A 22,054-nucleotide genomic window follows, 5' to 3' on the forward strand; every position below is an offset into this window, starting at 1 on the left:
CAGCATTGATACAAGTCCTACTATTTCATTCAAGACTAGAATAAAATTCTGGAGAGGAAAAATGTGGCTTTTATATTTCTCTCTGCTCTCATGTCAAGCCGGAAGCAGGAGGACCAGTACTACTCAGGAAAACATCCTTTTGCCTTGTAACTGAGAGCACATTTGGTATGCTAGCCTTCTCCCCCTTGTTTATTTTTAGGGTAGTGATAAAAGCACGGAAAAAACATCAGGGAAAATCAGTAAATTTCAGTAATATTTCAATACATCTGCAAAGGGCAAAGAGTTGAGAGTTTCTCCGGCCCGTCTGAAGGTGGAAACTCACCACAGTGGGAAGCACAGCTATTTTGACCTGGCAAACCAAACCAAACAGCATGCACCTGCGAGTGTATGTCTCTGACGTGAATAGCTGTGGCCAGAGGGTCAGTCTGTTCTCAGTTTTTCATCCAGAAACCACATTTTGCAATGGAGAGAAAAACCGCTGTTGGATTAAAGGAAATCTTTGCCATAGAGACTAAGCACACAACTTTAATTAACTCATCATTTTCTTTTTTTTTTTTTAATTTTATTTATTTTTTTCCCCCAATCATCATTTTCTAATTAGCATCCCCAGAGCCCTGTGCATGGACAGCGTATGTTGCAGAATGTGCCATCAAATTTTTCCAGTTTCAGAAAATAAAGTTTGTTTTCATAAACATTTATCTTAGAAAGTTTGGAAAATATAGAAAAAAATTTAAAAGAGGTGAACCACCCAAAACTCATCAGTCATATAAAATCACGTGATTTTTGGTGTATTTCTTTTCAGTCTTTATTTATATTTTTGCATTATATGCAAAAATGCAAGGGTTTAAATTTTGCATTTTTTTACATAGTTGACATTATATCATCTATAGAAGTGGCTTTCTGGCTTTTGTCATTTAATTTTTTCAGATGTTGAGTATTTTATCATTTTAGTACAGACTTCATAAAAATCACTGTTAATATCTACAATATTGCACTGAATAGAGGTACTATAATTTACTTAAATACTCCATTATTGCTGAATTATTCCAAATTTTCAAAAACGATCTCAAATTATTGCTATTGTAAGCAATGCTGCCATGATTTTATCGTGCATACAGCTTTATTATGTGAATTAAGAATTATTTCCTTAGGAAAGATTCCCCGAAGTAAACTCCAATGTAGGAACTCATAGTGGCTTCTGATGTAAAATGCCAAATTAATTTCTAAAATTTTCACTCTGCTATCTGCCATGAGTACTTCAATTAATACACAACATTAATTTTTATCTAATAAGATAGGCAACAATATAATCGAAATGTTGATTTACTTTGCATTCCTTTGATTTTTTCATCTTTTTTTACCAGTTGCAATCTAACTTTGTAAATGATCTCTTTTAATTCTTTGCCTATTTTTATTATAGAATCTGTTTTCTTATCAACCTGTATGAACTCTTTACATAAAAGATATCAACCTTTTGCTCAATATATTTGCTGCAAATAATTTTTCTACTCTATTGCTTTCCTGTCCATTTTAGTGACATTTTGAGATGTAGAAATATATTTTTATGGTAGTCATATTATTGATCTTTTCCTTAGTGATTTCCTCTACTGATTATATGCTTAGAAATTTCTCGCCCTCTAGAGATTTTATAAATATTCATCTCTATTTTCTTTTACATTTTCTATGTTTTGACAATTTTCATATCTCTTTAATATATTTGAAATGTATCTTAATGAATGGTGGGCAATATAAATATCTAAACCAGATCTCACATAATCCATCCTGTAAATATCTAACCAAATTCCACATTACTTTTCAGGTTAATACGTTGCTTCTCTGCTGGATGCTTCCATTGTCCCTATGAAGTTGGTACTCTATCAAGGTTTTTTACTCAATTTTACTTTCTTTAATTAATGTGCTTGTAAACTTTTCTTTTAAATGCTGTGTACTCTACTTACATAATTTTATAAAATACTTCAGCCTCTAGTGGGATAAGTTCTCATCTTTGTCAAAAATTTCTTAATTGTTTTTGCTGTTTATATTTCAGGTAAACTTTAGAATTACTTTAAGTTCCTAAAATTCCTGATGACATTTTAATTATGACTGTGTTCAACTTAAGAATTTCTTGTGAACTAATCTCATCATCAAAGAACATGGTAGATCACAGCACATATTCATTTTTTTCATTAAGATGATCACATTGTATTACTTATTGTTTTTAAATGCATAGGTACATGACTCTATTCTCATTTTCAAGCCAGTAAATTCCTCTCTGGAAGGTTATTTGGATCAGTTTAAAAATTTTACTGTGATAAAAAATGCCAAAATAAATCTGTGAAGACATCTTTGTGCTTATTTGCAAGTATTTCTCTGGGATAAGCTCCTAGAATGTGGGTGAAAGGGTATTCATAATTTTAATTTTAATAGTTCTGCCAAATTGTCCTTGAATAAGTCTGCACCAATTTACACTCCTATTAACAGTGAGTAAGAAATGCTGTTTTCTCACACTGAACGTTATAAAAATTTAAAATATTTGCCAATCTGATGAGAAATACAGTCTCAATGTTGTTTTGATTTGTATTTCCCTAATTACTAGTGAAGTGGAGCATATTTTCTGATGGATATGACCATTTGCACTTCTTTTTCTTTGAATTGCCTCTTCAAATCCATTTCTTAATTTTAAGTTGGGCTTATTTTGTTTATCTCTTTATACATTACATATATTAAGCCTTCATTTGTTACACATTTTATAGGTATTTTCTCTTAATCCCTTCCTTGTCTTTTAATACTGTTTGACCATCTTTCTTTGTAAAGAAGTTATTCATTTTCCTGTGGTAAAATCTCTCATAATTTTCATTTTTGTCTTCTGATTTTCCTCCAACATTTTATTTCATAATTTTATAGATCAAAAATGTTTAAACTTTTCAGCTATGTAGAATCTTTTATGTGTGGTGTGACAGAAAATTCTAAGTTTTTGTTTTTTCTTTCCGAGCGTCCACTTGTCCTGGTTCCAATAAGTGAATAGTCTGCCCCCTCAAGAAATGTCTCCATTGCCGTATGCTACCAATCATGTGTGTTTGTGTGTGTGTGTGTGTATACAACATACACATGTTCCTGGACTTTATATTGTCCGAGATCTATTTATCCATTCCTGTGTTAATGTGACATTGCATTAATTACTGTATTCATAATTAAAATAATTATCCATAATAAAATAAATTAAAACAAATATAATTTAAAACTGTAAAATAACTGTTCTATTAATTACTGTACATAATAATTTGATAATTTATAGCGAATGTCTCTTTTAACGGTTACTTTTCAAAAATTTCACAGCCAATCTTTTGTATTTTCTCTCTGCCAAATAAGATTGTAGAGCTCCTTAACAACAATTTTTTTTGGAAATTTCGATTAGGATTCTTTTATACTTTTATTTAATTTGGGGGAAGTTGACCTCTTTATAATATTATATCTTCCAGTGAAGGCACACAGTATGTCTCTTCATTCACTTAGGTCATCTTCATGTTCCTTCAATAAAGGTTTATGTTTCTTTGTACATAGCTCTTGTGTAGTTCTTGTTAGATTTATTTCTGGGTATTTTAAAATTGTGTTGTGAAAATGAATTATATCTTATTTTTACATTGCATTTTAAAATTGCTTATTGCTTGTGTATAGACACATATGGACCTTTCATTGGATTTGGGGAGAGACTTCTAATAGTTTTACAGTTGATTCTTTCTAAATTTTTGATAGACATTCACACATTTGAATATAATGACAATTTAGTTTCTTTCATTCCTTCCTCATTCTTTTTATTTTCTTATTGCATTGGCTAGTTTGCTAGTATAATATTAATTTGTGGCAGTAATGGCAGTCATCCTTGCCTTTAATGGGGATTATTATTAACAAAGAATATGATGATGTTTGCTTTAGATTTCTGATAGTTATCTGTAATAGTTAGGGTGTAGGTTTAGCTGTTATAATAGAAAGACCCAAAGTAATGGTTCATGTTAAGTCTGGGTGTAAGCCACACAGAGTGGTTTAGTGGCTTATCTCTGCCATCATCAAGGTCTCAGTATCATTCTATCTTGCTGCTCTGCCCTAGAAAACACACAGCTTCTGTCTCATGACCTCACATGGCCATTCCAGATACTACCATCATGTCTGTATTCTAGCTACCAGGAAAGAAGAAAAGCCTAAGGTGAGGGCACAGTCCTTCTCTTTTAGGGCATAGACCGGAAGTAGCACTAATCACTTAAACTTCACATCCCGTTGACCAGAACCTGATTTCTTTGGTAGCACTTCTGTGCAAAGGAGGCTAAGAAATGTGGTTTTTACCTCATGCCAGGCTAAAAAATCACCCACTATGGGAGAAGGAGAGAATAGATATTGGAGAAACTAACAGTTGTTATCACACTGTATTTATTCATTTTAAGGAATTTTTCTTCTATTCTTAGCCCAGTGAGAAGTTTTGCTGGAAATGGGTGTTTCAATTTATGAAATACATTTTTTAGCATCTACTGAGATTATCATAACTTTCCCCCTCAAATCCTGTCAATGTTGAGTTATAGGAGGAGAAATCATGATTTGAACATCCCTTGTATTTTTGAATAAGACATTTATCGGAAGATTATTATATCTTATATTCTTATTTTAAGGACATGTTGAATTTGAGATTCTTTCTTTTCTTTTTTAGTGTCCTTCTTTTTCTATGCTAGGCATCTATTTGCATAGAAATTATTCCCTGTTTATTATCAGTTATTTAAAATTTGGTGGAACAAAACCCTAAAACTGTTTATTTTCAAGGAAAGGATTTTGTCAAACTTTTCCTATTTTTCTCCCTTTGTTTAATGGATTATTCAGCCTTTCCATTCCAGTTAATTAGATAATTGATATTTTCATGTAGTTAAATATACCAATATTTTCCATAATTATCTTATTTAGAGAGAGCAACCCTTGCCTAGATAAAATAGTCACCAATGTATATGTGTTTGTATATGTGTTGGGACATTTACATTTAACCTTTTAATCTGTCTGAGATACATTTTGGTGCATGAGTGACCTGAATTCTAATTTTAACTTTCCTCTAAATGGCTACCTAGCTGTCCCAATAATATTTATTATTAATCCATCAGTCTCAACTGAACTGAAATTCCTTTTGTAATTTACAGTAATTTCTTGTATCTATACATTAGTTTATTTTTAGATTATCTAATCTGTTTCATCGATCTCTTTATTCTAGGACTAAGGCTACACTGTTAAACATTATTAAATTTTATAGTTTTGTCATTCACTTTATAATCTGACAGGACAGGTCAGTCTTTTTCACTCTTTAAAAACTTACTGGCTATAATAACAGGTTTGTTTTCCCAGATGAACTTTAGGATAAGTTGTTCAATTAAAACACTCCAAGGGGTTTTGATTAGAACTGCACAAATAAAACATTAATTTGTAGAAAAACTGTATAAATGTTTATAATACTGAATTCTCTAATCCAAGAATATAGTATGTTTCCCAATGTGTTTAGGCCTGTGTTATGTCCCTCAACTGTTTTGTAATTTTCCTTATGTAGGACTTGCATATTTTCTGTTAATTTAATTTTTAGGTTTTATATATATAAAGCATATATATGTGTATATATATATACCTGAAGTAAATGGAATACTTTTTTTATTATATTTATTCTGGACATTTGGTATTTCTTATATTAAAGCTATTGATTTTTGCATATTTTGTGACCAGCTACCTGACTAAGAGAGCTATTAGTTTTTATAATTTTCTTCCTGAGATGTCCAGGGGTGCAGCTGCAATTTTTTTTTGCCATATAATATTAGTTTTTTGTTCTTCTATTTCCTTGAATAAGCCCATGTTCTTTGGTTTCCAGATTTTGTTATTTTAAGCAGAAAAGTTCACTCACAGGATCAAAAGGAAGGCTGGAGACGGGGTCAGGACTACGGTGAGGCAAGTGAGGGTGTTTCCTCAGATGCCAAGTTTAAGGAGGTACAAAAATCTCAGTAATCAAGATAAAAAGTATTTTAATGCTCGGGCCGGCCCTGTGGCTTGGTGGTTAAGTGCGCGCGCTGCGATGCTGGTGGCCCGGGTTCGGATCCCGGGTGCGCATCGAGGCACCACTTCTCCGTTCATCCTGAGGCCGAGTCCCACATACAGCAACTAGAGGGATGTGCAGCTGTGACATACAACTATCCACTGGGGCTTTGGGGGGAAAAAATAAATAAAATCTAAAAAAAAGTATTTTAATGCAATTCTTTAAAAGAAATAATTCAAAAATAACCATGATGAACAAAATGCCAAAAATTAAAGATGGACTGATCATGGGGAACCAGGTTCTGAAAAAGCCAGGAAACAGGCAAATGTGGAGACATGAGTGGCAGCTCCCAAAGACGGCTTTACATGTGTTGCCAATGGGATGGGTGCACTTTGAGAAAGAGGGTGATTGGCATCCTTGACCAATCCATTGACTGTCCAAGACTCCACATGGCGGAGGAAAGGTAATTCTCCAAAAGGAAATGGGTACAGTTGCTAAAAACAACAATTGTCTACCATGTTACAGTCCCAGGATGTACTGTTCGTATATGAACCCCATCTTTAGCTCAAAGTGCAGTCATTCACATGTGAAGGCCACATCTCCCAAGAGGTCTCGTACCAGTGCACCAGTCCTCCTTTACTTCCTGCTGTACTGTCTACGCAAAGCTGCAACCTTCACATGGATGTAGCATCAAGGATATTGATGAAGAAACTTTGGTGGCTTCAAAGAGCACTGTCCATTGAAAAGAGAATGGCAGACCAGGTCCTGTTTTGAAGAAACCCTGGGTGTCTGTGCTAGGGAGGGGACCTCATGGACAAGGTAGAATCTCTTCTTTCCCAAATGGGTTGTTCTGATTCAAGAGGACAAGTATGTTTTGGCCATTGATTGTTTCTGAGTCCAATTCATAGACCTTGTTAGACGGGTGAGAATTCTTCCCAAAAGTATTGACTACTTAACTTTAACTTCCAGTCATGTGAATATTTTCACAGGCATTTTAATGGGAATTTAAATGAATTACATTTAATATAATTATTGATAAGGTAGATTTTTACATCTACATGTTTTTCTATTTGTTTTCTATGTGTTTTATGTTAATCTGTTCCTTCATTACTGCCTTCTTTTGGGTTAAATAGATATTTTCTAGTGTACCATCTTAATTATCTTATTGTTTCTTTTGCTATATATTTTTAATTTATTTTCTTAGGGTTGTCCTGGCAATTACAATTAACATCTTAATACAGTTTGGATTAATACTTACTTTATTTTAATACTATACAAAACTTTGCTCAAGACTCAGCTGTGAATCTCATTAAGGATCCATTGTTCCTGAAAAATTGCTTTTTTCTTGCTTCTTTCAAGATATTCTCTTTGTCTTTGTCTTTTGACAGTTTGATTGTGAGTTGTCTAGGTGTGAATCTCTTTGGATTTACCCTACTTGATAAATAGGTAGATTAATGTGTTTCTTCAAATTAGGAATTTTCAGCCATTATTTCTTCAAATATTATTTTTCTCCCATTTTTTTTCTTTCTTATCCCTCTAGGACTCACACTGTGTATATGTTGGTATGTTTGATGATATTCCACAGGTCTCTGAGACTGTTCATTTTTCTTCATTTTTTTTTCTTTCTGTTCCTTAGACTGAATAATCTCAATTGACTTATCTTTTAGTTTCCTGGGTCTTTTTTCTGTCTGGTCAGTTCTGCTGTCAAGCCCCTTTAGTCAATTTTTTGCTTCAGTTATTGTGCTTTTCAACTCCACAATTTCTATTTTTTTTTTTTTTTTTTAGTTTCTAACTCATTGTTCATATTCTCTATTTGGTGAGACATCATTCTCATACGTCCCTTCTTTTCTTTAGACATGATTTCCTTTAGTTCTTCGAACATATTTATAATACCTGATTTAAACTCTTTGTCTAAGAAGTTCAGCATCTGGGCTTCCTCAGGGACAGTTTCTATTGACTGTATTTTTTCCTGTGTAAGGGCCATACTTTGCTATTTCTTTGTATGTCATGCAGGATATTTTTGTTGGAAAATGGACACTTTAAATAATTTAAAGTGGATATTCTTGAAATCACACACACACGTATACACACATACACATACACACACTCCTTCCCTACCCACCCCAGGGTCTATTGTTGTTGTTGCTACTTCTCTTTGTTTTTTAGTGACTTTCCAGGACTAATTCTGTAAAGTCTGTATTCTTTGTTATATATGGCCACTGAATTCTCTGCTTGGTTAGCTTAGTGGTGAGCTAATGATTGAACAGAAATTTCCTGAAGTATCTTCAACCAAGAATTCGCCCAGCTTTTGCCAGTGGATTCTGTGTTTGTGTGCTGGGACACACCTTCAATGCTCTGGCAGTTTATAACTCTGCCTTAGCCTTCACTTCCTGCTAATACAGCCTCAGGGTTAGCCCAAAATGAGAAATTAGGGTCCTCTTAGGTCTTGGGCATGCACACAGCCCTGCACATGTGTGTGGCTTTCTAGATCCAGAATATGTTGGAACTTTTCAAAGTCCTGTAAAAAATCGTATTCCCTATATTTTACTTTCACCTTTTTCACTCAGTCTCTTGTTTGCCCCAGCTGTTACACTGCCCAAGGAAGCTGCTTGTTTTTGACAAATACCCTGGAGATAGAGTTGTCCTCACTGAGGGAGATCAGAATTAGGTCTAATAAGAGGATGGAGTTTTTCCGGGGAACTGCCAGACAAGCCAAGTAGTGACAATTATCTGGGGAGGAAGCTCCAAAGCTGTTCTGCTCTCCTTCAGTGACTGTTAAGCTGCTGGCTTCTACAGCTATAGTAGTTGTGATGCTGGTCATTTTCAAGGCTACCATAGACCTGGGGAGAACGGGATGGGAGTAGGACAAATTAAAACATCACAAAACTCAGTTTGTGTTAAACAGAATAAAGTCCCTCCCAAAATGTCTGTGCTCTAATTCCTGGATCATGTGGATATGTTACCTTATATGGCAAAAGGGACTTTGCAGATGTGATTAAAACTATGGTCCTTGAGATGGGAAAATTATCCTGGGTTATCTAGTTAGGCCCAATCTAATCACATGAGTCCTTAAAAGCAGAGACCTATTCCCGTCTGTGTCAGAGGAAGATGTGACTATGGAAGAAGTGTCGGAGAGATGCAGTGTGGCTGGTTTGTGAAGATGGAATAGGGATCACAAGCAAAGGAATGTGGGCTGGAAAAGGCAAAGAAATGGATTCTCCTTTAAAGCCTCCATAAAGGAATGCAGCCCTGTTGACACCTTGATTTTAGCCCAGTGAGACCTGTGTTGGACTTCTAACCTACAAAACTGTAAAATAATAAATTTTTGTTGTTTTAAGCCACTAAATTTATGATAATTTGTTACATCAGCAATAGAAAAACAATATACTGTAATAACTGAGATTTAATCATTTTAAAATATTAATACTCCTCAGTGTTGTAAGCATTTGGTAAATATCCAGATTTCTGAAAAAGTTGATTTTAACAGTTTTTTTCTAATGTTCTCGTTGTCTTTATAGAGGAGAGGATTTTCAGACATCCTTACTCTGCCATTCTGGAAGAGCTTTTCCCCCACTTCCTTTTGGCATCTGGTATGGCAAATGAAAATCAGATTTTTGTTGTGCTGTGGATAATCTGGATTTTTTCTCTTGGGAAGCTTTTTATGCTTTCTCTTCATTGTTCTGAATTCACTACATTGTGACTAGGTTTGGAAGTTTTGTTTGCTTTTAATTCATCCTGCTAAACATTTGGTAGAGACTTTCAATCTAAGAACTCATGTCTTGCTTAGGTTCTAGGGAATTATCTATTTTTATTTGTTTAATAATGCTCCTTTTCCTTCTTGCTATTTTCTCTTTCTAGATTTCCTATTAGATAAATGTTAAAGCTTTTGGACATGTTGTGCATATCTCCATCATTCTTTCCCTTCTTTATTTTTTTTTCCTCTTGTATTATGGTTAGAGAAGTCTTCATTTTGATTTTCTAGCTCTCTAATTAATTCTTCAGCAGTATGCTTTATTCTCTACTGTCCATGGATTGAGTTTAAATTTCAGCAATCAAGTTTCTAATTCCCGTGATATCTAGAGGTTTCTTTCTTATAGATGCAATACTTTTTTGAATCCGTCTGAGTATAATACATATATTTACTTTATTAAAGTCTTGCATTGATTGTTCTATTAACTTTGTTCCCTCCGTGGTAAGTTCTTCTATGTGTTGTGTTTAGTGCATCTTTCTTTGTGTTACCTTTCCCATATGGTTGGTGATTCTTAGATGTACGTTCATCTCTGAGTTTAGATTTCCTGAAGGCTGTTCTTTTACACAGCTCATTTGGGAAAAGGTTAGGACTTTGTGCAACTGCTTGTTTAAAATGAGATAGGATAGTCAGAAAGCCTGACTTCAGGGAAGATGGATGCTGTAGTTCTTCCTGGGGTTTTCCAGTCACATGGGGCACTGCTCTGATTCTCCTACGGGAGCTCCCACACTCACTGATCTTGTCTCGAGGCAGATGTCCCTCTCGCCATTATGTCCAAATGGTGCTAAGGGGTAAGGAGATAGAAGACAGTTTTGTTTCACTTATGCTTCCTAATAGAATACAACTTGATATATAATGGTTTATAACTCTTATACCTGCTACATGAGTTGTAATTGCCATCAATATAAAGTTACCTTATTATTCCTATTCAGTGACTTTTCTACTTTGTCTAAAATTGATGCTTCTCCCTGATTTCCTTTTTTTTTTTGGTTGAGGAAGTTTCACCCTGAGCTAACATCTGTTGCCAACCTTTCTTTTTTGTATGTGGGCCACCACCATAGCATGGCCACTGACACTGACAGATGAATGATGTAGGTCTGCGCCTGGGAACCCACGGTGGGCTGCTGAAGCAGAGTGCACCGAACATAACCACTAGGCCACTGGGGCAGGCCTGCTCCCTGACTTCCTTTTTCTTAGCTTTTGCTTGAAATATGTCAACCTTCCTTTAATTTTCAAAGTTTCCAAGGCACTTTTGTTTGTATGTGTCTTTGGTGGAGAGAATATCATCAAATTTTATTTTCATTACAGTATGAACATTATGTATTTCGTAAGAAAACTCAAACCATTTTCAAGTGTTGACTTTATTTGTATATTTGCCACCATAAGAATGTCTGTCTCCTTGGAGGCGCTCAACAAATATGTGTTAAATGGATGAACAATTTCTATTTAGCTTTCCTTACTTTCCCTTTCTCCTTTCAGTATAAAAATTTTTACATTTGCTCTTATCTTCTGTAGACATCTTGTTTATAATTTTACTCTTAGTTAATTGTAAGTTTTTAAGAAATATCTTATTTGTGTATATATTCCTAAGCTTTATTAGGCATCTATTTATACTGTAATCACAATTCTGAGAAATTTGATTGATTTTCAAGTCCATAGCAGACTATGAACAATAACTAGCAGTCTGCATATGAAAGGTAGAAAGTAAAGAGAAGAATATGCTCGGTATAGCAGCAAAAAGCCAGGGCAGACATCTTTAACGGCCTTGGGTTTTAACAATACAACTGAAGTTTATAAAACTAACTCATACATCAAGAATAATCTGTATAGTATGTTAACAATCAAGGAATTACATATACTTCATGGAAAGATTGCTTCCAAAATAAATTAAATTTCAAAGAAATGGTTGAGAAATTAACTGTGTGAGAGCCAATGATCTAAGGCATTCGTTACGTGGAAATGCCTGCAACATCCGAATTACGCTATATAAGCTACCTGTTTAGGTATCATTATTCGTTCCATGTGTACAGAATCTTATTTTAAACTGACTTGATCCTGGCTCTATTATATATCTCTAAACTCCATCTTTTGCATCAATAAAAAATGGGAAGATATTAATACCTGATAGGATACTAATATAGATTATGGTGAAAATGAAATGAAATAATCCATGTAAAGACAATTGGCACAAGGCTTGGCATCCATTACACCCACCATTTACTAGGTATATGACTTTGGGAAAGTCCCTTAACCTCTCAATGCCTCAGATTTATCATCCCTAATATGGGGATTATAATGGTTCTTACCACATAGGTTTAATATAAAGAGCTTGGAGCAGAGCCTGGTATGAGGCTCTCAGTCAATGTAAGGTATTATTAGTATTTGAATTCAGTAAGGGCTACAACATGCGCCCTGTGGCAGCAACCATCAGAGAGCAGGATCCTTTTTGCACACTGATCAAGGAAGCACTAGCTACGATGTGGTCCAAAGAGTAGAGACAGGCTTGGGTTAGAAGACTGCAGTCCGAGTCTAGGTTCACTGCTTGGCTATGGAACCTTGGATATTCTCAGTATTTACTTTTTGTATCACAGGAAAAAAGTACCTAATGCAGATTTGATATAAGAATTACAAGAGTTGTGATGTATAAACATGTTCTGAAATGTAATATCAAAACTGTCATGTAATATCAATTACTAGCAATAATAGTAGTATCAATACCGTTTAGTGGGGACTGTTTTTGATCATATTGGTACCTCCTTTTCTGTTAACTTACCTAACCCTATCAACATTCAGAAAAGGATTATGTATCTTTGCCAACATAACCTTCCTCTTCCTTACTTCCCCATTCCCTTGGATTTTTGTCATTAGCAAATCTGGGTACAATTGCCACAGGGAGTAGAAATGAGACAATATTTTGTGAATTACAAGCAAATTTCTAACTCTCTATTTCGGCAGAACAACTCTGGCCTGCCTCTATAGCTGTCAGGGTGACTTATGTTGTTCTTCACCCAGCTGACAGCCAGTGGAGAAGAAACTCCATGCAAGAAAAATTCCTTATATTTATCCTACTTAGTTTAATACCCCCCGATGAACCATGTTATAAGAACAATTCTTAAAATAGCCTTGAGGAGAGCATCTCTACATTTCTTAGCACACACAATCCATCATAGAAACACTCATAGAGAATGTAGGATAGATGGTGGTCTTGCTGTGAACTTGACTGGTTTACAGAAGAGACATTGATTGGAGGCCTGGCAAGAAAAACAACAGGCTTTAGATACTAACTGGCACTCTTCTACTTGCTTTCAATCATTTCGTCCTTACAATAAGACTTCTTCATGGGTAATATTATTATCGTGTAAATATGATTGTAAATAAGGAGGGAGGGTCAATCCAAGGAAGATAAAGCATGATTACCTCCAAAACCACTTAATTTGGAGATAGAAGTGAAGAGGGGACACAGGCCATCCTAAGTAGGGTTGCCCACGCTTCATGTCTTCCCTGAAACCTTGTCTGACCAATGCAGGACATCATAATCTTCTACTTCATCTGTACAATTCCCATGGCACACATTATATCGACTTATTTTGTATTGCTCTTTAAGTCTATGTGATTTGTGTATCTTTTCTTCTCTGCTACATAGTGTCTTCAACCTCTCCCATTTCCTTTGGCCTCTTCTCCCAGCCTATAAATATACAAGTCTCTTCAGACAACAAACCAACCAGCCAAACAAAAGCATTCCCTTACCTTTCCATCTGCTGTTATTACCTCCTTCACTGGCTGAGTTTCCCACTTCCTAACAGAGTAGGCAACACTCATTGGCACTACTTGGCATTCTCCATTCTCGTGTCTTTGCAGGCACCATTCTCTTGCTTCTATTCAGTGCCTTCTCCTGCTTCTGTTCAAACTCTTGGACCATACCTTTCCAGGTTCCTTTAGTGGCTCCTTTCTCACTGTCTTCTTACACTTTGATATTCCCTAGGCTCGTCTTTTTTTTTTTTTTTTTTTTGCTGAGGAAGATTTGCCCTGAGCTAACATCTGTGCCAATCTTCCTCTATTTTGTATGTGGGTTGCCACCACAGCATGGCCCCCGACGAGTGATGTAGGTCCCTGCCTAGGAACCAAACCCAGGGTGCCAAAGCTGAGTGTGCCGAACTTAACCACTAGCCCATGGGGCAGGGCACTCATCTGTTTTGAACATTCCCTGGGATTCTTCATTTTCTCCAATATCTTAAACATGCTAACAGGTCTCAAATGCATATTTCTAATGACACATCTTTCTAAAGTTCAGAATGATGTTTCCAATTGCTTATTGTATACCTCAAATGCAACAAATCAACAACAGAACTTATTTTCTCCCCAAAACAGTTTCCTTTATTCAGCCTCTTCATTACGGAAACTCTGGGAATTGTGTTTAATTCCTCCGTGTCTCTCCTTCATGTCTGTGGCTCGGTTGATTCTACTAACTATCTCTTGAACACATCCAGTTATTTCCATTCCATTTCCTATGGCCTTGTGATTGCTCTCACTTCCTTTCCCCTGGATTACCAGAACTCTCTTCATAATATGCATATGCATAACGTCTCTTGCCTTCATTTTCACTCGCCTCCGATGTAATCCTCACCCAGCCTGCATGTCATCAGGGTAGACTTTAAAAACAAAATGACACTAAACTAAAGGGAAAAATCCCTTAATTATGTCATTCTCCTGTTAAAAATCGTTGAATGGCAAAGTTTCAATTCTTTGGGCAAAGTCAACGTGCTTTTCAAACTGACTCTCATTTGCCTTCCCAACCTAATCTGCATTATCCCCTCAATGCAACATTTGGTTTCTGTTCCTGCCCTTTTTTGTCTATGTGCTTCTGTTTATATCCATGCAGTTTCCTCTTCTTGGAGTATCTTCTCATTATTCTGCCTGACAGTCTCCAGATTCTCCTTAAAAACTGCATTGGAGCATTATTCCTTCTGGGACAATGTCCCTCACTCACAGTAGTGTGAGACACTGTGTCCTCATAACCACTTACACATATCTTTATTAGAGCCCTATGACAATGCACAATAACTAATTATTTTTCCCATGTCTGTCTTCCTTGCTCAGCTGTAAACCTCCTGGGACTAGGATTGTCTAATTCATCTTTACCTCCCCATTGCCTAGCATGGATTCTGGCACATAGAAGGAAATCAATAAACGCTTGTGGAATAAACAAGAGACTAAACAAATGAAGCCCCTTCTTTTCTGAAAGTATGGCGCATGAGGTAATCATCCTATTTTTTGGTATGTGTAAAGCACAAGATACTAATGAGTAGACTGGCTGTTTGGTTCATTTTATTATAATCCCTTTGACACTTCTGCTAGAGAACACTTGCTCCAGGGCAAGTGTGAGGGATCAGTATTTTTAGCATCTAGTGACCTCAGATCTGTTCCGTATGCTTCCTAGTTCCAAGCGTGTGTATGTGTTAGCCGTGGAGACTGGCCCTGTATATGCACTTTCAAGGAATTACCTCAGAAGGAAACATTTGAGCAGCCATCATCAGCAGGGAGTGGGAGCATTTAACATGTTGCTTTTGGGAAAAACATACGCTCCCTCATAACTGGGCATACCTCTTTGAAGAGAGCTTCCCATTTGGGTGGTATAGTTGAGCCTTAGAAAATGTGTTTTGTTCTTTTGGGGCTTGTTCTATAGGTCATCATTAGATCCAACAACAGGTTCTTAAGCAGAAAGGCAGGTGCATTGTGTTTAATAACCCAACCAATTTTACTATACATCTGCATTCCTGACTCATATAGATGACCTAAGAGTGCCTATGGCTTTCTTTAACACTCACCTCCCTGCTTTGATGAGTCAACAACTCATAGGCACTAACTCCACAATTTGGAGACTTATCCAAAGAATGATGTCTTAATAGATAATGGAGGATGTGATTTATTCCATTACCTATTAGTGGCTAATATTTGCAAAGAAACTTGGATTAAATTGGTTATTTCAGCAGCTAGTTACACAGTATTGTATGGTTTCACATGCTGTAGTCTTGTTTCTGGAACTATATATTAAGTTCCTTGATTAAAGAGGCCACATATTCGGAAAGTTTTATATACTCATATGGCTGAGTATAAAGCAGTTTCTTAATACAATCTATATAAAATTATAGAATCTTAGAATGATAGAGTTGGATGGAAACTGAGTTCCCTTATGTTTTCCTCAAAGTTTCATGTAAGAATTTTATCCAATGTCTAAAATAAAAATAGCCATTTTCATAAAATAATGATTATAATTACAAAGTTTTTCAAAAAACGATTTAAATTATTGTTCTGATTTAATGGATGTATCACTTTTTAATTCAGTGGTGCGTGTATAGTTCTCTGCATGGTAAGATGATACAGAGAGCTAAAGCTGAAAGGAGGGTAAACTACATTCAGTGTAGTCTAACTGAAGTTGATCTTTATCTGATTTGGCTTCTCTTGGGGCTACTTGGAAATAGCAGTAGCAGAGGCATTCACTAGTGTCTCTGCAAATGTTAAGAATAGAGGCTTTTTTTGACTTTAAAATAAGGATGATGTCTCTACAGTGCAATGGCACTCAGTTATAAGATGAACATTTGGTCCATGAGTTGGTGGTTTTAATGCCATACGTCACATTTAAACACACTTAAAGGATTAAACATCTTCCCTTTGCCCTGAATTAACCAATTTATTGTCCTAAGATGCAATGTTGTAAAATGTTGCTATCTATATAAATCTGTGGACCTACCACTCTCAATGATGTACAATATAAAAAGAACTATTTGTTTCAAGAGGGTACTTAAAAAAAATAATAGCTTTACTGAAATATAATTACATACCTAAAATTCACCTTTGTAAAGCATATAATTCGATGGTTTTTAGTATATTTACTATGTTGTGCAACTATCGTCACTATCTAATTTCAAAATATCTTCAGCACCCCATAGCCGTTAGCAGTCACTCTTCGTTCTCCCATAACACCAGATCCCGGAAACCATTAAGGTACTTTCTATTTCTATGGATTTGTCTATTCTGGGTATTTCATATAAATTGAATCGAGTTATTCAATATGTGGCCTTTGTGACTGGCTTTTTTCACTTAGCATAGTGTTTCCAAGTTTCATCCATGTTGTAGCATGTATTGGTACTTCATTCCTTTTTACTGCTAAATATTACATTGTGGGGATATATAGCATTTTGTGTATCCACTCATCAGTTGATGAACACTTGGGTTTTTTCCAATTTTTGGCTATTATGAATAATGCTACTGTGAACATTCATGTGCATGTTTTTGTGTGGACATGTTTTAAATTCTCTTGGGTATATACTTAGGAGCCAAATCACTGGATCACATGGCCACACTTTGTTTAACATTTTAAGAAATTGCCAGGTTATTTTCCAAAGTAGCGGCATCATTTTACATTCACACCAGCAGTGATGGGGTCTCCAGTTTCTCCACATCCTCACCAACACTTATTATCTGTCTTTTTAGTTTTAGACATTCTAACAGGTTTGAAGTAGTATCTCATTGTGGTTTTGATGTGCGTTCCCCTAATGAAATGACTAATGACGATAAGCATCTTTTCATGTGCTCATTGGCTATTTGTATATTCTTTGGAGATATGTCTATTCAAATCCTTGGCCCATTTTTTAAACCAGGTTTTCTTTTTATTGTTGAATGATAAGAGTTCTTCATACACCCTGGACACAAGTCCCATGTAAGTCATATGATTTGCAAGTGTCCTCCCTCATTCTGTAGGCTGTCTTTTCACTATCTTGATGGTATCTTTTGAAGCACAAAAGTTTTTGATTTTGGCAAAGTTCAATTCATCTATTTTTTTCTGTTGTTGCTTATGCTTTTGCTGTCATATCTAAGAAACATTACTTAATCCAAGGTCAGAAAGGATTGCTCCTATGTTCTTTTCTGAGAATTTTGTAGTTTTCACTCTTACATTTAGGTAGAAGATTCATTTTGAGTTAATTTTTGTATATAACGTGAGGTAGGGTCAAGAGGATCGTGTTAAACACTCTTCCCTGATGTATATCGGTTTAAAATGTGAACACAAAATTCTCTAAGTTTCCTGGAAGCCCACAGTATTAAAAGCAACTTTTGTGGCAAAACTTGACTTGATTGGTTATTTATCGAGCAGATTCTGTTAAAGATGATGGAGGGCTAAAATTGTGCTCAAGGATGCATACAGGATTTTTGGCGGGACTATGAACCAATTTTAAGAACTTTTATGATATTTCAAATGCGATTTTAAATTCTCAAAGCTGGATGGAGAACCTGGAGAAAATTGCCAAGGATGTTTTTCCAAACATTTCTAACTTGGTTCAAACCAATTATTTAATCTTGTGTGTATTTTCTGAAGATTTATTCCAATGGGTTTGATTAATTTACAAAGAATTCTTCAAAACTCTGTCTAAACCACATTGTTGCTATCAAAGAAACTCTATGAGTTTCTCCTAAAGCCCTCTTAAAAACACAACAAAATCACGTTAACAACTCCAGGTTCTAAGTTGAAATCCTTCCACTTCAGTATAAGAACCATCAGCTTTGAATGTGTCTGGATACAAAAACCATTTTCCCATTTTGAGGAGAAAATCCTTTTTCAGAGACTCTTCCTTGAAGGTACACTTGTTATAACACATTTGGGTTTAAGACTAAAACCTTTGGTTTGTAAGTTGAAATTTTCTTTTGTACTGACCATCAATGGAATATAAATTGAAAAGAATCACAAATCTAGTTGCTATCCTGAGGTACTGCAAAGGAGAAACCACTGAGAACAAGAGCATTTACATTATTGCACATCATCTTTGCTATTTGCCACCATTATTCTTTCATTCAAAGAGTACAGTTAATTGAGATGATATTTGTAGATCACAATGCCTGGCACATCGTAACTCCTCAATAAATGTTGATCCCTCTTCAAGCACTTTTAAGGCATGGTAAGAAGGTCTTGAAATGGTTTTCACTTGTAATCATTTTGGAAAATTAGCTATGGAGAGGAGTACCTGTGAATAAAGGAGAATTTGCAAATGCTATCTCACTGAGCATGTTACCTAGTGGTTATGTAAGGAGTGAACATCCTCTCAGCATTAGTAAGCAAATATGAACCAATAAGAACACAAGTGAGGACTTTTTTTCTAACCAGAGTGGAGAACTGGGGTTTATAGGGCAATAGATTAGACAGTTTGTATCCCAGGCAATATTGTTGTCACTACCAATTCTAATGAGCATTTTCTAATTTATGCCTTTAATGTATTTATTATGAGAAAGCTTTTGAATATATTACATAAGTAGTAGTCTGCCCCAGGACTGGAAATTCAGGAGACTTGGTTTTCAGACTCAGCATGTTCACTAATTATTTGGTAGATTGGTTATTATCTTATGATTTGAAAAAGGTCTGAGAGAGTAGAGACTTGCTAATAAAATACAGTGCAGTGTCAAAAATCATGCAATGTCTTCTGTCTTAATATCTATGAGAACATTGAAAATTAGCCTGATAATGATTTAGGAGACAACTATGGAAAAAAAGTATGATATTTTTACTATAAGTATAGTTTGCTTCAAAGCCACAGAGACTGCTCACAGTTATTGCCATTGGCAACTCGGCAAAGCAATTTAGCAGCAAATGGACAACAAGACTCTTAACAAATATTTTCTGGAATTGATAAATGGAAGCAAAGAACAAATCGGGTGGGATTTAAGTGAGTTAAGACATGTTTTTCTAGTTCTTACATTTATTTATTTGGGATGTAAAAAAGGTACTCAAAACCCTTGCATCTCAATCTTAATCTAGTGATATTTCCTCTTTCAATTATATGTGTTCAAAAGGTAGTCATTACCTACTCATTGTGTGCAGGACGCAAAGGAAAGAGAAGATAATCTCTAATGTAAAGAGACTTACATATTTTTTTGTTTTTTGGAGACAAAAATATACAGGAATAGCTTAAACACAAGTCTCCCAAGAATGCAAACTAATACCTTAATTTCCAATATAAAATTGTTAGAAATAACTGATTCCAAGTATTACCTACCTGTCCCAGATATCTTGTGAAGTCATATTTCCTTTAGTTCCCAAATCACATCAGACTGAACTTTCAATATACTTCGCCAAAGGATGTCCAGGATCTCTGATCCTTACGTTTCTAAGGATCCCCAGGGAACGCTTTCAAAGTTCTGGGTTTTGCTGTTTTGGTTGGTTTTTAAATTAATTAATTAATTTTGGCCTGGTGCCTTTCCCTTTAGCACAATCCCTTGGGATGCAATAATATATGACATCGATACCTAACCCAGAATCTTGGTTACTCAGGGTTCCAAAACACTACACAAGGACTTCAACAGAACAGGAAGGTTGTGTCTAGGCATCCTGGCATGGACGGTGCTTCCACCATAACATCAAGTGGTAAAGATATGCTTCCATGTCCAACCTGCAGCCTTCCAGTCCCTAGTGGACACTGAATGTTTGGAAAAGAACAAACACAAGTATCCCAAGAATAAAAACTAAATTTTCAGAAAAGAAACTTTTCAGAAAGGATTGTGATTTATAGACGTGCAATTGTACCTACAAAACAAACAAACAAAACTATCTTCTACGAAGAGAATTCAGAATAGCACTAACTCATGGCATTTACCTCTTCCAACCCAAGGAGCCAAATTTCAGAGGCATGGAAGAAAGATAAACCTTTCAAGTTTATGCCTGTCTTTCTAGAGTCTGGACAGAATTGTGTGCTGACTTCCACTGCTTTATTATTGTCCTGAAACCCTGTTAGCTGGGGAAGATGAGTTTAGAGGAGGTAGAGGGGAGAGGAGGTGTGACATGCAAGAAGCTGCCCCAGAAAAGTCTCATTAGGCTTCCTAGGGTCTTGCCTCACTGCATTATCATCATATCATCAACATCATGATCATCATCATCTTTCTCATTATCGTGCTCAATAGCAGCAGCAGAAGCAGCTCTCGGTGTCCATTAATGGAGTGCCTGCTGTGTTCTAGGCCCTGTGAAAGGCTATAGAGGCAACTAAAAAGAAGGGAAGAGTCTTCCTGCTTGCAAATGGGCAGCAAAGAAAATGCTTCCCATCCCTTCATATTTGCTTTTGAAGGCTAAGAAGTGGGCACATTGTTGCCTGTGGAATTAGAAAAACAACCACATGATCTACCTTACTATAGCCATTAGTTACTGCAGATCGTATAATCTCAGAGCTGGAAGGGACCTTAGAAATGATCAGATCCACTTTACAAATAATGACACAAAGATCCAGAGAAGTTATGACTTATCTGAAGTCATAACTCAGTGAAAACTCAGAGAGCAGGGACTGGACCCCGGATCTCCTGAGTTCAAGGCCAACAGACTTCCCAGTACACCACTCTCTACGGCTTGAATAACTTCCTAGGATACTGAGAAGCATCATTAGAATATACCTGATAAGAAAATAATATTAGTACTCCTGGTAGAAGGAGTAAATAGTCCATTTCTACATTATTACAATGATTTTAGTAATTCTTACTAAGGAGACAAAAAGAATATTTTTGAAATTTTGGTAATTGATCTCATTTTCTGGGATTCCAATTTGCCTTCATGATTTACATTTTGGAGCTTCAAATTTTATTATTAAATTCTTGTATATTTAGCTATTAAATGGTATCTGATCTCATGATTGAACACAGTAATGGTATTAGGTACTACAAAGGTAGCATGATTCTTCCAATAGCTTCATGGCAGGGCCCCTTTGAATGCAGTCTTCAAATGTAATTCAGCCATAATTTAATCTGGTAGAATGTGTACCTCCTTTGTGATTTTTCTTCTTATCATAGAACATTGAATTTGAACACTTTTTTGCAGACACTCCCAATTTTGGTATGACTTGAACAAAGGACTTGAACAAACAGAGTAACTCTAAATCTTTATGAGCACACATGACCTATAACTCAGTAGAAAGAGTATAGGCTTTGGAGTCCAAAGATTCAAGTTTGAATTCCAAATTATTCAACCTCTCTGAACTGTCATGTCCCCAACACCAGATGGTGATAATGATACCTTCTTTAGATTATATCTGGAATGAGTACATGTAAAGTACCTGAGACATATAGGCTCTCATTAAATGGTAGCTAATTTTAAACCTACTAAAGGAACACTTTCTATAGACCAAAAGTGCCTGATATATTTCACAATTCCACTGCAAGGAAACAGGCTGAAAGAATTTGGGTCATTTTCCCAGTGCCTCCTTTGGGGCCAGGTCATAAAAGAAATGGGACTGAAC

The sequence above is a fragment of the Diceros bicornis genome, chromosome 16 (assembly GCF_020826845.1).
Source record: "Diceros bicornis minor isolate mBicDic1 chromosome 16, mDicBic1.mat.cur, whole genome shotgun sequence".
Classification (NCBI taxonomy): domain Eukaryota; kingdom Metazoa; phylum Chordata; class Mammalia; order Perissodactyla; family Rhinocerotidae; genus Diceros; species Diceros bicornis.